The 11,957-nt window shown below is 42.6% G+C and overlaps 1 pseudogene; it reads right to left on the bottom strand.

Moving 5' to 3' along the window:
- Positions 1-8,967: 8,967 nt before the first annotated feature.
- On the bottom strand, positions 8,968-9,687 carry LOC109562322 (BOS complex subunit TMEM147-like; annotated as a pseudogene).
- Positions 9,688-11,957: the final 2,270 nt, after the last annotated feature.

Genomic DNA, 11,957 nt, shown 5'->3' with positions numbered 1-11,957 from the left:
TGGCATTACCTGTGTTGCTATTACTGTTACTGTTGTTATCATTTACCTCCACACTGGTATTTACCAGTGTGCCAACAAAGGTCCATCTAGTCAAGGCTATGGTTTTTCCAGTAGTCATATATGGATGTAAGAGTTGGACTATAAAAAAAACTGAGCACCAAAGAATTGATGCTTTTGAACTGTGGTGTTGGAGAAGACTCTGGAGAGTCACTTGGACTGCAAGGAGATCCAACCAGTCCATCCTAAAGGAGATCAGTCCTGGGTGTTCATTGGAAGGACTGATGTTGAAGCTGAAACTCCAATACTTTGGCCACCTGATGCGAAGAGTTGGCTCATTTGAAAAGATCCTGATGCTGGGAAAGATTGAAGGCAGGAGGAGAAGGGGATGACAGAAGATGTGATGGTTGGATGTCGTCACCGACCAATGGACATGAGTTTGGGTAAACTCCAGAAGTTGGTGATGGACAGGGAGGCCTGGCGTGCTGCAGTCCATGGGGTCGCAGAGAGTCGGACACGACTGAGCAACTGAACTGAACTGAACTTAGCACACAGGAGACATAAAGTTAAGACAAATTGTCTGATTTTGGGAAAGTCAATTCCATGCATGCGTGCAAAGTCACTTTAGTCGTGTCTGACTCTTTGTGACCCTGCAGAGTATAGCCCGCCAGGCTCCTCTGTCCATGGGATTCTCCAGGCAAGAATACTGGAGTGGGTTGCCGAGCCCTTCACCCGGGGATCTTCCCAACCCAGGGTTTGAACTGGCAACTCTTAATGTCTCCTGCACTGGCAGGCAGGCTCTTTACCACCAGCACCACACCTGGAAAGCCCTCCTCCCTTGTTCGATGTTCAATTTCTACTTAATCATGTTTGCACTGTGTTTTTTTAATTTATAGTTGATGTTAATAACAAATTAACTGGAATTATCAGATCTAGCTTTTCCCTTCTTAGAGGGTTTACTTGACAATATCTGCACTTAATTGCTTTTCTAACACACACCCAACTTTCATTGTTGTGAGGAATATAAAATGTATCATAAAACATTCAACTGACATTTCAATGGTGTACATCAAAAGGCCTTTGATATTATATTTTAAACGTAATTCCCTGTATTCTTTTGAGATTTTTAGAATATTTATATAGTATCCCTGGCACAAACATTTTAGCATTTTAACAGCCAGGGAGCTTTATAAAATCGTAAGTCAGCTGACTGAGTTTATGAATTTAATCTTTTCACAACAAAACATCTGGCTTTAACGGTAATTGGGGGAATTGAACAGCAATTGCATCATGGTGTTGTTTCAGGATGCATATCCAGCTTTTCCTAACTATCCAAAGGGAACATTTTAATCAAGGACACTACACCGATCTTCAGATGATGACACTTAGAGCTGTGCTGTTTCTTATAGTAGACACTGGCCGTGGAAATCTACCAGAAACTTGAGATGTGGTTCTTCTGAATTGGCATGAGCCCATTCTTCTGACTAAGCATAAAATACACCAAATTTCAAAGACTTAGTATGAAGAAAAAAAATGCAAAATACCTTATTTTATATTGATCCCATGGTAAAATTATAAAGAGTCTAGATAGACTACATTCAGTAAAATGCTATTAAAATTAATGTCACCTGTTTCTTTTTATTTTTTTAAACTTGGCTCCTAGGAAATTTAAAAATACATATGTGGCTAACATTTGTGGCTTTGGTTGTATTACTTTTGGGTGGTGCTGGTTTAGAGTCAATGAAGAAGTGACTGTCTGCTGAGACAGGACATAGCAACCAAAGGAGAAGTCATCTCTCCTTTTAATTAGTTTTGTAATAGCAACAGATTCCATGTCAGACATTTAAAAGAGACAAGGCTATTCTCTTCAGTCAAGCAAAACTCCCACTGTGGTTCCTAAGAGTTCTGCCTGAGTGAAACAAATGAGATTAGGCCCATGATGTTTACTTCAGAAGAAAACATTCTCTTTTCTGAAACTTTCTTAGTACACTGTTGGCTACCAGGCTATGGAAGTGCAGAACCAAGACATGATGAAAGAACAATAAAGGAACAATTTGAAAGTGTTGTTTTGAAACATGTAACGAGTGCTGTCAGCGCTGGTTCTTTGCATTTTGTACATTTCCATTTCCTGACTGCAGTTTAAGAACATTTCACTGCATGTTACTATCAATCATCCTTAACCTACAAGTGCACTGCACCTTAGTAACAGTTAATTGGCATATTTAAAGTAAATAGCTACTTAGTTTTGTTGTGAAGGTTTTGCATACAAATCTCTAACACCACAGGCTTTGTTTGTTTCAATAACAAATACCCGTGTCTGCACCACTGCCACTTCTGTCAGTAGATGAATAGAGATGCAATCGCACTGAAATACCCGCCCCGGGAAACGACAGCCCGAGTGACGTGCAGTGCGTAAGCAGGCCCTCCTTGCTCCTCAAAGATGCCCACACAGAGGGAAGAACACAAACACAGGAAAAGGAGAGCCAATGGCAAGTTTGAGAAGGATGGTCAAGAAGAAAGAGAGGAAAAAAAAAAAAAGTTACAACTTTGCCTATGCATTTTCTGTGTGTTAAGCTGAAAGTCAAAGTGTTAGTTGCCCAGCCGTGTCCGACTCTTTGCGACCCCATCGACTGTAGCCCACCAGGCTCCTCTATCCATGGGATTCTCCAGGCAAGAATACTGGAGTGGGTTGTCGTGACCTTCTCCAGGGGATCTTCCCAACCCAGGGATCAAACCTGGGTCTCCTGCATTGCAGCCAGATTCTTTACCATCTGAGCCACCAGGGAAGCCCTAATAAGCCGAAAGGGACATTGTTTAGCTGACATTGTCTTGGCCTCTGCCATTTGTTCAATGTCAGGTTCACACTCGGCAAGCTTCCCAAAGCTCAGGGAGAGATATCATTGCAATCTTCTTTCCCCCTGGAGCCCAGCAGCAAGTGGAGTTGTGCCTCTTCCTTGGGCACCAGAGCTAAAATGGGAATGGGTTAGGTAATTGACTAAAAAAAAATAAGATTAATAATAAGATGACGTGAACTTCTTTCCAATTGAGACATCAATAGAGTTATAATATATACCTTAAGAACAAACAATCCATATTACATTTTGGGTGAACTCCTATATCTCCAATACCTAGGAGGATGAATGCTAACCTGAGTCCCAACAATTTTTTACTACCCACGCCAAGAAGTCAAAAAAGACCATATGGTACTTATGTGTGTGTGTGTGTGTGTGTGTGTGTGTGTGTGTGCGTGCATGCGTGCACATGCACATACCCATATCGTGAATTATATGAAGTGCTACTGATTCCTCTAGTCACAATTCTGAAATAGATTTTCCAGAGAAGAAAGAATACAAATGGTTTTTCCACGTGGATCATTATTAGATTCTATAAGAACCCTAAATGGCAACCCACTCCAGTACTCTTGCCTGGAAAATCCCATGGGCAGAGGAGCCTGGTGGGCTGCCGTCTATGGGGTCGCACAGAGTCGGACACGACTGAAGCGACTTAGCAGCAGCAGCAGCAAGAACCCTAAAAACTTAGAGGGTCTTAAATAAATTAACAATATCATTAATAATGGTAGTAAAATTAGAAATCAGAAATCACAGTAATACTATTGTTACCACAAATAACATTATTTCAACTCTATTCAAAGGTTCAAGAAGAAAAATGAACAGTTGTTATAGAAATAACCTGGAGATGATTTCTATTATTATTTCTTTGACAAAATTCAAATCTGAGATACCAAAAAACATTTCACTTAGAACATCATTGAGATATATCATTACTAAGCACGCTTTGAGACTTTTATTATGCACTACCAGCAATGGCTGGAGAAGGCAATGGCACCCCACTCCAGTACTCTTGCCTGGAAAATCCCATGGACGGAGGAGCCTGGTAGGCTGCAGACCATGGGGTCGCGAAGAGTCGGACACGACTGAGCGACTTCCCTTTCACTTTTCCCTTTCATGCATTGGAGAAGGAAATGGCAACCCACTCCAGTGTTCTTGCCTGGAGACTCCCAGGGACGGGGGAGCCTGGTGGGCCGCCGTCTATGGGGCCACACAGAATCGGACGCGACTGAAGCGACTTAGCAGCAGCAGCAGCAGCAGCAATGGCATTTTCAGTGTCTGGAACATGCCAACACATCCTGCAAAGTAAGAGTGACCTGAGCATGTGTCCTTCACCCACTTCCATGCATTGTGTCTATCTTATAAGGAAAAAGGAGGAACGCTGATAATAATGTCATTTCAAACATCAGAAAATGTGAAGAAGGGAACCTCTCTTTCTCAATAAAACTATCAGGAAGAATGTCCCATCTGTTTCTAAGTTTCTAGTATTGAACTCTTCAGTTGAGGTCCACAGTCTTTCATGGTTCACTGTCAATTTCTAAATAGATGTTTGCCATCACTAACTTAAAACTAAAAACCCAGAATTCCTGGTGTTGCCAAGGTTCTATTTCCAATGAAGCTTTTCCATATCTATTGGGAGCAACACCCACCAGGCTGATATGGGGGAAGTACGTGCCTCTGTGTCACACAGGCTGTTCACTTCAGGACTTCATCCTGTTCCTTCTCCTGTATAGTATTTCCAAGATGTATTTCCAAGTATTTCCAAGATCCCTTTCCTTTCACAACTATGGTTGAAGCTCCCGAGTAAGGATTAACACATAATAAATAGATGACTGCTCTAACCTCCTTGCTGTGGATGGATTCATTGTCTCTATTTTGATCCATCTTATATAAAATGAAATTATGAACTCTACAGTGGTGCTTCTCACAGACACAGAAAACAAACTGTGGTTACCAAAGAGGAAAAGGGATGGGAGAGGGATAAATTAGGATTTGGGGATTAGCAGATAGGCAATGGCACCCCACTCCAGTACTCTTGCCTGGAAAATCTCATGAACTGAGGACCCTGGTGGGCTGCAGTCCATGGGGTCGCGAAGAGTCGGACACGACTGAACGACTTCACTTTCACTTTTCAATTTTGTGCACTGGAGAAGGAAATAGCAACCCACTCCAGTGTTCTTGCCTGAAGAATCCCAGGGGTGGGGGAGCCTGGTGGGCTGCCACCTATGGGGTCGCACAGAGTCGAACACAACTGATGAAACTTAGCAGCAGCAGCAGCAAATACCAACTACTATGTATAAAATAAACTAGGACCTACTATAAAGCACAAGTAACTATATTCAATATCCTGTAATAAAACATAATGGAAACAATATGAAAAAAAATTACATATAAACAGATAAATACTGAATCACTTTACCAGACACTAACACAAAGTTGGAACAACTTCTCGTCAATAAAAAACTCGATAAAAATAAAGTGGCGCTTCTTAAACTCTCTTTGGTAGTGAACACAGTTTTTATTTCCTCCAATCTATAAGGGACTGAAACTTTGGTAAACTGAGACAAAATAAGTTTCTGAGAAAGTGATTCACCTGCTTGGATGTCACAGTTAAGTCAAATTACTATGGAAATTTCTAAACGATGACTCTCAATTTCTGTGTCTATCATAGACCTTTTACCAGTCTGCTCATCCAATTCAGTCTTCTGACAACACTCTGAGTGGCACCAATGAGCTACCTTCTATTAAATCACCATGAGTTTCTAGGCTTGCCATTTATACTTCTAGTCCAAGCACCAAAAGTAAATACAAACCTAAATTAATTGTTCAAATGAGTTGTATCTAGGAAAGACCTGAAAAGCTATTTTCTTTCCCATTAAATAATTTCTGATCACAAAATGCTTTATAATTATACAGGTGTTAGGAGAAGGGGGCAACCGAGGATGAAATTGTGGGATGACATCACTAACTCAATGGACATGAGTTTACACAAACTCAGGGAGACAGTGAAGGACAGGGAAGCCTGGCATGCTGCAGTCCACGGGGTCATGAAAAGTCAGACATGACTTAGTGACTGAACAACAACAAAGATACTAAAAGCCCAGAGATAAAGTAGTCAAAGATCTTTTGGCAAAGAGGTAACAGTACCATGATCAAAGTATTAGAAGGCAGGAGAAGACCTGAGAATATTGTGGCCACAGAAGTCACATGGAAAAGCAGAGAAATAACAAACAAAAAACCCATCCAAGCTTCTTTTAAACATTTTTAATAATGTTCTGCAAAGGGGACACACAAACTGTACCCAACATCTCACCACCAAGACGGCCAAATCCATAACCGCAGGCAATATAGCAATAAATATTAAACATTTAAGTTCTCCTGTGAACTCTCCCTTTATAGCTAGTAAGCTTTTCAAAAGTCATCAAACTGTTTACTCTGTTTTATATAAACAAAATACCCAGATGAATCCCTGAAATTTCAACCGTATTGACTGATAGCATCACATTGCAGAAATACAGAGAGACATCTCAGTGCGATGCTCACCCTCCAGCTGTGCCTGGGTACACCATTTGTTTTATGGACTAAAATTCAGAGCTAGTGGTACCCTCACTCCTGGGCTCAAAGAGTCATAATAATCCCCTTCCTTCTGGGTTCCCTTGCTTGAGCCAGATTACTTTTCATACTGTTACTTCATATACTTTGCAACGCGATCACATCGCATTTTTCTTCAAAACTCTGGCAGATTGTTTGGGCTAGAGATAGATGGAGACAAGAGGCACCATCTGGTGCAAGATCTTTATTCCTTGTTAACACTACAGGAGTTCTGGTATTTTACATGGTTCATGTAGTAGCAAAGATTTTTTTTTTACATATAAAGATTGAGAAGGTGTAAGATGATCAAAGGGCCTTGGCACTGTGTGATCACATCACTGCTTTCCTTGGTGTGGAGTTTTTTGTTGTTGTTGTTATTGTTGTTGGTTTTTAATTTTTTTTCAATTCAGATAACCAGTGGCATATGGTTTCACGATTCACAAAGATGGTCCTTGACTATAGATTTGACGATCTCAACATAACTTCCGGGCTTGCCAGAGCTATGTTACAGCAGAGAGAGCAAATAGCTCATGATATTTCTCCTCTGATGAGTAAGCTCCAAAATCGCAGGTTTAAATTTGATCTGGTTTTGAAAGAAAAGGAGCTTTGTCCTCCCATGCCAGCATCCATGCTTTTTCGTTGTCAGAGATGAGTGTCTATTTCTGTATCATTGACCCATGGCTTCAGGGACCAAAAGCTCAAACAGCGCCCAGGTGAATCCTGTTGACTCAGACTGAATACACACTTGCTCTTGGCCAAAGCTTTCTATTCTTTGGAATTCCAAGCACTTCCTGAAATTTAGCTTATGTTCTAAAAATCTGGTGGCTGTTTAATAGAAAAAACGTTCACCATCCATATACAATTCAAGTCAGTAGTTTCTAACAGAATTAGCTAAGCATTGGGAGCCAGATTTGCCTGATGATGCTAAACAAACTCTCAGCTACCTTGTGCGGATAAGTGAAAAAATGAAGTGGAATCGTGTGTTGAAAACAAACCAAAACACCTTTAAAAAAAGGTGTGGTTTATACAAGTTCATTTTGACTGTAATTTAAGAATGAAGTTAAAGGAAGCCTTCACCTGTTGATCCCTGATTTCAGAAGGCTACTTGGAGTTACTGCTCTTGGTATGTGTTGCCAAAAAATCCAAAGCATCTTTCCAATGAACAGATTAATTCCATCTAATCTCTGTGCTCTGCTCTGCTATCACCCTCTACACACATGGTCCTCATTCCCGTCTCCTCTTAGCTATTTCTGATGCTTTTGTTAATCCCAAATTAAACCCTCACTTCTGTCTCATGCTTCCTCTGGATACTTTCTTACCTCAAGGCTCACCTTTTTACACAGTGTTCAGGCCCATGAATTAAGGTATTTTTTCTACTGAGTCCTTTGATCACTTGGCCCTGCCTTCCACCCCTCCCTCACTGAAAGCCTCCTTTATTGATAACACAAAATGGTGCCGATATCAGTGGATATGACTTGAAACAAAGAAGGAAAAGAAGAAATAGCAGAATATGTCTAAGAGAAAGAAGGTGCTACGTTGAAGGAAGCAGATGTCAATATGACAGCAGATGGCGTAGATAAACCCGGTACTGATACGGTCAGCTTGTTGCATTTGCCACATGGTTACAACTGCAAACTCCTTACGTACAAAACTCCGAAGTATAGCAAGCTTTGCAGGTGGTTATTCACTGATGCTCTGAGATCAAGAGCGACGCCACAATCAATTCTTTCTATATTTGTCCAAGAGGCAGAGTACCTCACAATGTGTAGGTCATTCTTCTTAAAAGCTAATGATCTGTGAGGAGTCTTATTTTTGTGTTAACAGTAAACAGTCTCCTTCAGAGTTCAAAGGAGACATATCTATATATTCCTCACATCCCTCAGATTCAGTTTTGTAATAGGACACATGTTTTTCTTAGGCAGATACCCCCAAATAAAAAGCGAGTGGATTATCACTCTGTCTTAATAATTAGGGAAAAGCAATGTCCCTGTGGCAGTCTATTCCTCGTCCACTCTGTGTGTGGTAGGTGAAACAGAAGGTGGAGTCCGAGCAGTGACCAGCATCACTGTGCTTTAAATTGCAATAACTTTTGAAATCCAGACTTGGGAGAGAAATCTGAAACTGGGGACAAATTTAGGTTCCCAGTTGCTGTCAATAAGTAGATCATCCCCAAATCGCCAATGGTTCAAAGTGAAGTGAAGTCGTTCAGTCGACCCCAAGGACTGTAGCCTACCAGGCTCCTCCATCCATGCGATTTTCCAGGCAAGGATACTGGAGTGGATTGCCATTTCCTTCTCCAGGGGATCTTCTCGACCCAGGGATCGACCCGGGTTCTCCTGCATTGTAGGCAGACGCTTTTACCATCTGAGACACCAAGGAATTAATGGTTCCAAAGTAAATATAAAATAAAGACCACACTTATCAAATTGACATTTATAGCTCTCCGCAATCTGATAGCAACCTATTGCTCCACAAAAAAAAAAAAAAAAAAAAAAAAAAAATTTAACTTTCCAAATGCTGTTTACTTCACTGAACCTGGGGACAGGAAGAAGGTATGTGAAAGTCTGGGATGCCAAGCCTAGGCACGCACGTTGACAACAGCAGTATACAGGGTCGAGGTGCTGAGGGCAGAAGCCCGGTCACCAGCACTCAAGCCAGCAGTGCCGTCCAGCTGCCCAGGGAACACAGGTGGACGAAGGTCTCCATGACAAAGGCCTTGTAGATGCTAAGGAACATCAGGAGGAGGACTGCTGGTCGCTGAGTGTGGTGCAGGTCGCAGCATGTTATCATCCACACCTGGGCAGAGCCGACGAAGCAATGGACCAGACTGATGTTGGAGTCGATGCTCATCTGGATGTATTTCCAGTCAAACTCAACGCCCCTGAGCTCCAACCAAGAGGGGGATGCCACAGGACATAATGAGCTCAGCGGTGGCCCAGCCCAGGGCAACCATGATCTTGTATTCCCCCTTGCCAGCATTCCAGGACACGACAAGGTTTAGGCCCATCAGGGTCTGCCATGTCCACGCTGGCCTTCATGAACTCCCCAATGAGGTCACAGATGCCGCCTTCCAGGTGGGAAAGAAAGTGGCCAAGAACAGCACCTTGCACAGCTGCACAAACAGGTGGGTGACCCCGGGCTGGACACACTTCCAGAAGGCACTGGACTCAGACAGGCCACTGTACTTGTAGGTGGTGGAGTAGGGGGAGTAGACCAGGGCAAAGCAGTTCCGGAAGTGGAATAGCGTCATGAAGCCGGCCGCCCGGCCCGCCAGAGCGCGCCTCTCAGCCTCAGTGGCCCCTCAGCCTCAGTGGCCTGGTGCCCGAGCCCAGGCCTGGCGCCCGCCTGCCTCCACCAGGGCCCGTGCGGCCTTCTGGGAGCCGGGTTCCTGTTCCAACATTTTAAACTGCTGTTTTCATTCCATTTCCTGCAGAAAAATCTATTTACTGTCACTTCAAAACATTATATGTACTCCACGGGCTACAATTCTGTTTACATGTATCCCTTTTTGAGACCCCCACCTCTTTAAGTCAGTTCAGTTAAGTTCAGTTCAGTCGCTGAGTCGTGTCCGACTCTTTGCGACCTCATGAATCACAGCATGCCAGGTATCCCTGTCCATCACCAACTCCCGGAGTTCACTCAGACTCACGTCCATCGAGTCAGTGATGCCATCCAGCCATCTCATCCTCTGTCATCCCCCCTCCTCCTGCCCCCAATCCCTCCCAGCATCAGGGTCTTTTGCAATGAGTCAACTCCGCTTGAGGTGGCCAAAGTATTGGAGTTTCAGCTTCAGCATCAGTCCTTCCAATGAACACCCAGGACTGATCTCCTTTAGGATGGACTGGTTGGATCTCCTTGCAGTCCAAGGGACTCTCAAGAGTCTTCTCCAACACCACAGTTCAAAAGCATCAATTCTTTGGCGCTCAGCTTTCTTCACATTCCAACTCTCACATCCATACATGACCACTAGAAAAACCATAGCCTTGACTAGACGAACCTCTGTTGGCAAAGTAATATCTCTCTTTTCAATATACTATCTAGGTTGGTCATAACTTTCCTTCCAAGGAGTAAGCGTCTTTTAATTTCATGGCTGCAATCACCATCTGCAGTGATTTTGGAGCCCCAAAAAATAAAGTCTGACACTGTTTCCAGTTTCCCCATCTATTTCCCACGAAGTGATGGGACCAGATGCCATGATCTTCGTTTTCTGAATGTTGAGTTTTAAGCCAACTTTTTCACTCTCCACTTTCACTTTCATCAAGAGGCTTTTGAGTTCCTCTTCACTTTCTGCCATAAGGGTGGTGTCATCTGCATATCTCAGGTTATTGATATTTCTCCCGGCAATCTTGATTCCAGCTTGTGCTTCTTCCAGTCCAGTGTTTCTCATGATGTACTCTGCATAGAAGTTAAATAAGCAGGGTCACAATGTACAGCCTTGACGTACTCCTTTTCCTATTTGGAACCAGTCTGTTGTTCCATGTCCAGTTCTAACTGTTGCTTCCTGACCTGCATACAAATATCTCAAGAGGCAGATCAGGTGGTCTGGTATTCCGATCTCTTGAAGAATTTTCCAGTTTACTGTGATCCACAGAGTCAAAAGCTTTGGCATAGTCAGTAAAGCAGAAATAGATGTTTTTCTGGAACTCTCTAGCTTTTCGATGACCCAGCAGGTGTTGGCAATTTGATCTCTGGTTCCTCTGCCTTTTCTAAAACCAGCTTGAACATCAGGAAGTTCACGGTTCACATATTGCTGAAGCCTGGCTTGGAGAATTTTGAGCATTACTTTACTAGCATGTGACATGACTGCAATTGTGTGGTAGTTTGAGCATTCTTTGGCATTGCCTTTCTTTGGGATTGGAATGAAAACTGACCTTTTCCAGTCCTGTGGCCACTGCTGAGTTTTCCAAATTTGCTGGCATATTGAGTGCAGCACTTTCACAGCATCATCTTTCAGGATTTGAAATAGCTCAACTGGAATTCCATCACCTCCACTAGCTTTGTTTGTGTTGATGCTTTATAAGGCCCACTTGACTTCACATTCCAGGATGTCTGGCTCTAGGTGAGTGATCACACCATCGTGATAATCTGGGTCGTGAAGCTCTTTTTTGTACAGATCTTCTGTGTATTCTTGCCACCTCTTAATATCTTCTGCTTCTGTTAGGTCCATACCAATTCTGTCCTTTATCGAGCCCATCTTTGCAGGAAATGTTCCCTTGGTATCTCTAATTTTCTTGAAGAGATCTCTAGTCTTTCCCATTCTGTTGTTTTCCTGTATTTCTTTGCATTGGTCTCTGAGGAAGGCTTTCTCATCTCTCCTTGCTATTCTTTGGAACTCTGCATTCACATGCTTATATCTTTCCTTTTCTCCTTTGCTTTTCACTTCTCTTCTTTTCACAGCTATTTGTAAAGCCCCTCAGACAACCATTTTGCTTTTTTACTTATCATTTTATCTGAACCATGTCTTCCCTTTATATCTATCCTAAAAGGCTCACCCTAGGTTCTCTTCCCATTTGCTCTGGA

The sequence above is a fragment of the Bos indicus genome, chromosome 7 (genome assembly GCF_029378745.1).
Source record: "Bos indicus isolate NIAB-ARS_2022 breed Sahiwal x Tharparkar chromosome 7, NIAB-ARS_B.indTharparkar_mat_pri_1.0, whole genome shotgun sequence".
NCBI classification, from domain to species: Eukaryota; Metazoa; Chordata; class Mammalia; order Artiodactyla; family Bovidae; genus Bos; species Bos indicus.
The sequence above is the reverse complement of the archived record's forward strand: the minus strand, read 5'-3'. Positions and strand labels throughout refer to the sequence as shown.